Raw genomic sequence first — 4,581 nt, forward strand, 5'->3', positions numbered from 1 at the left:
CAATATTTTTCTGCTACTGAGCTGACCACCTCGCCAAATAAATCCGATTGGAAGATAGAGGTGTCAAGAAGAAAAACTTTCTCCTTCTAGCGAATCTCAGTAAGATTTAAACAAAGGTGGTGCTCAGAACCAGTGAGGTTGGTGAAGTCAGCAGCCACCGCTTTAGTGAGGTGAGCAGAAAAGGGCTGCTTTCAGGATCAGGAAATCTCATGATGTAGATCGCTGAAAAATGGCAGGATAAAAATTAGGGCCACTCAAGAAACGCTCATCAATATTAGAGGACTGGGACTCACAAGGTACGTCCGGCCACTCAATATTAAGCTTCTCAGTAGCGCATGCTAATGCAACCAAAAGCTCCATGTAGGCCGCAGAAGTGCCGCACTCCTAGCTGCTGGGAGGGAGAGAGCGTCAACTAAAGCAGGCCCAAAGTCCTACGAGTCAGACAGCGCAGTATACAGAAGGTCATCTAGCCCGATGGAAATGGTCTTGTGTTCATCCTGGCTAGGACACAAATAATCGTGAACAAATTCCACAGGTGAATCTGTGCGGCGAGATCGCTCGGGTTATAGAGGGAGAGAAAGAGGGAGGCCCATCTGCTCATTCCCCATAGCCTCAAGCTCAACATCTGAACCCCAGGTTGTGGATTCATGAAATGCGTCAGTGGCCTCTGAAGCAATGTGATTAGGGAAAGTGGATGACTATCAAAGACAGCAAGCCTCACACGGAGAGATTTAAGTCTAAAATTCTCACAAAACTTGCAGCCAGAAGCACCGTAAATAGCCTTGCACACGTTAGACATACAAAGGCATTTCTTACATTTACTGTGTGGATCATTGCTCGCATTAAAGCAAGAGCATGGAGATCTATTGCACTTCACCACAAGGAGAACAAAGATCCACTGAATGCAATTGCTGAAGTACAAAAGCAATTTGGCCATCAGCCAATGAATTGGCATGATTCTATACAGGCTTCAGGCAATTGGCACACCCAAGGGGTGTTCCCATTGCGTCATCGCTACGCAGCATCGAGTGAACCTATGAAAGAGAACAATCTTTCAACAGTGAATTAAAAAATGAAAAACCATATTAAAAATAAAATTTGTTATGTCTTTTCTTTTCCCCTTGCTGCTGTAGATCATTGGAGTTCGATTGGGGCATTAGGACTGTCTTTGTTGGCTCTGGCATTTTTGATTATGATTGCTGCTATAATCAAAAAGAAAAAATGATCTGCAACATCTTTAGTGATGTGATGTCTAGCCATTTAATTATTGAATTTTTATCCAAATTATAAAATAATTCACAATATTATATCAGTCTCTGAACACCATACAATATTACATGAATTTTACAACAGCTCGATCTGCTTTGAAAGATTAACCAGACCTGCGTTCAGCCCCGACAAAACAGTGCAAAACGTGTTTTAAACGGAAATGGTGGTGCGTTGAACACCCTGTTCTGATGACGCAAGAGTTGCAACTATGGCAGCTGAGAAGGCCATTCTTTGTGTTGTTTTTGAAGAATTTTCGGAGCCTGATGAAATTGGTATAAATAGGTGTTTAATGCTGCAAAATACGCTTGATGTAACAGTCACTGCCCTTGCCCTCCAGAATAAAAGAGAACATCCCAATTGAGTGAAGGGATTTGTGCAAATTGTGGTTCTAATTATTGTGATCCAACATTTGCCTCGCATTTCAGGATGAAAAAACAAACATTTCAGGTGAAGGATAATCCACTTCTTACCTCCGAGACTGTGTTATGATCTATATGACCTTATTATTTTTATTGTGAGTATTAGGCTTATCGTTATTGCTGTTCACTGTTGTTGTGCTATGGTATTGTAATATTTACCATTATATAATCGGAGCAATATAGAAAAGTTTATGAAAGTGTCACTCCACAATGCAATAGCAAAATATATAAATATGTATAGTATTTTTATGTTGCATTAATCAGTATTTAGCACACCTTCTTAAGGAAAGGATATGGACCAGAAGACATTGCAATTATAAATTATATTTAGACAGACTCCAGTTCCAGATCTATACTTGCGCTCTTATTATTTCAGTTATTTTGCCTTTAATGTAAATAAACATGTGCAAACAATATACTGGCTCTTGTGAATTTATTTTGATGTTAATTATTGTGCCAGCTGTCTCTTTACTATCGCGTGGTTTATATACATGTTACTGCTGATTGGGCTGACATTTCTGACACACCCACCAAACAAGAGAAAACGTATCTCAAACCCCGTTGCACACCGTTTTCAGGAAACATGTCGTTCAAACCGGAAACCGGTTTGAGCTTGAACTTGCCCCAGTAGAGGAAAATAATGACCAATCAGACTCCTCCTTGTCATGTGTGTGTTCCTGTTTAGTTCCTGTTTGTCCTAATTTGGTCCTTTCAGTTCCTTTTCCTTTTATTAGTAATCACCTGTTCCTTGTTATTAGTTATCCTCATCACCTGTCTGCCCCTCGTTATCTGCCCTATTTGAGTTCGAGCCCCTTCTGTTCTCCCTTGTCTGGAATTGTTCATGTCAACCTTGCTACGTGTGTTTTCCTGCTTCCTTTTGATTACTAAAATTTGTAAAATTCTCCTACATCTCCTCACTCCTTTGCTCCGTGCTCCTACACAGCAGCAGAACCTGTGACACTCCTTTACAGGACGCTCCATATATTCCATGTGTGATTCTTTTAGTTTTGATTGTTCTTTATTCTCGTTAAACAAGAATGAAGTCATGTTTTGACACCCAGAACATGAGACTCAGAATTTATACCATGTAAGTTGTTTTTAAATAAAAAGCTGTGCTATTATAGCAGTAGTTTTGTTTCTGTTTATGGGAAACTACAGTAAAGCTGCTAGTGATGAAGAAATGAGTGAACATGTTTCTGCTTAATATAACACATGATCGACTGACTGCATGATGGGAACCTGACCATTAAAGAGTTTATGGCCACTGATGCTGGAACATAAAGAGTTATGGACTGCGTTTCCCAAAATCATTGTAAGCCTACTGCAAGTAGATCATAAAAAGAATCATACTAATCATTTTGGATTTACAGGTCATTTCCCGAAATCACTGTGAGTACTTAAAACTTGTCATAGACCTGCAAGTGCTCTGGAGTAATCGTAAATCCCTAAGTACATCTTAAAGGGATAGTTCACCCAAAAATGAAAATTTGATGTTTATCTGCTTACCCCCAGGGCATCCAAGATGTAGGTGACTTTGTTTCTTCAGTAGAACACAAACTGAGATTTTTAACTCAAACCATTGCAGTCTGTCAGTCATATAATGGAAGTGAATGGGAATCATGGCTTTGAGAGTCAAAAAAACATACACAAAACCAAATTAAACCCTGTGGCTCGTGACGATACATTGATGTGTAAAGACACGAAACGATCGGTCTGTGCAAGAAACTGAACAGTATTTATATCGTTTTTTACCTCTGATTCACGCAATGTCCGAACTGTCCTGAGTGCGTCCTCAATAGCTGGCACCTGATGTGTCTTCTTATTCTTCTTCTTGCTTTACGGTGGATCACAGACTTATTAGTGCATTACTGCCACCTATCTCTCAAATGGACCAGTGACACTCTATCTACAATCTCAATTAGGAGTGTCACTGGTCCATTTGAGAGATAGGTGGCGGTTCATTTTCTTGCACAGACCGATCGTTTTGTGTCTTTACACATCAATGTATCGTCACGAGCAGCAGGGTTTAGTTTGGTTTTGTTTGTGTATGTTTTTTTGACTCTCAAAGCCATGATTCCCATTCACCTCCATTATAAGACTGACAGACTGCAACGGTTTGTGTTAACAATCTTCGTTTGTGTTCTACTGAAGAAACAAAGTCACCTACATCATGGATGCCCTGGGGGTAAGCAGATAAACATCACATTTTCATTTTTGGGTGAACTATACCTTTAACTGTACGTATGTCCAGTGCCACTTGAATATTATTTTTATGTATACTTCTTTATTAGTTTATTTGTTTGCTTTTTGTTTCTTTAAATTCATTTAACATAATTGAATAAAGAAATATGTTATGAACTGAACATGTCTTGCTTGGTCATCATGATGTCTCATGCCATCTTAATTCTTTTCCTCCATCTCTTCATCTTCCTCCCTGGTGACCATGGGCACTCTTGCCTGCACTACAGTGTTGTGCAACATAGCTACTACTGTTATTACTGCACAGCACTTTTGTGGAGCAAAAAACAGGACCACCACTGGACTTGTGAATAGCTCGAAAGCGCATCTTCCACCTCCCTAAAGTGCACTCCACAATACTTCAGGCAACACAGTGAGCCTCATTTAAATCTGCGTCTCTGTTATTGGCAGGATTAGCTACAGAGGTGAACAGATATGGCCTCAGTAGATAACTGCTGTCCCCAGGCAGCCTTCACTGTTCATGTGAGTTTTGGGCCACTTGACCGAAAGATGAGTTGGTAAAATTTGATAAAAGTCATGCATGCTTCCAGCCAGGCCACCTTGCCACAATGTCTGTGATCAAACCCTGGTAGTGATTGCTGCATAACCTTTGCAGCATATATACATGTGGCCATCCACAGATGGTGTGAAGATC

This window comes from Sinocyclocheilus grahami, unplaced genomic scaffold (assembly GCF_001515645.1).
Source record: "Sinocyclocheilus grahami isolate Dianchi unplaced genomic scaffold, SAMN03320097.WGS_v1.1 scaffold2624.1, whole genome shotgun sequence".
In the NCBI taxonomy this organism is placed as follows: Eukaryota; Metazoa; Chordata; class Actinopteri; order Cypriniformes; family Cyprinidae; genus Sinocyclocheilus; species Sinocyclocheilus grahami.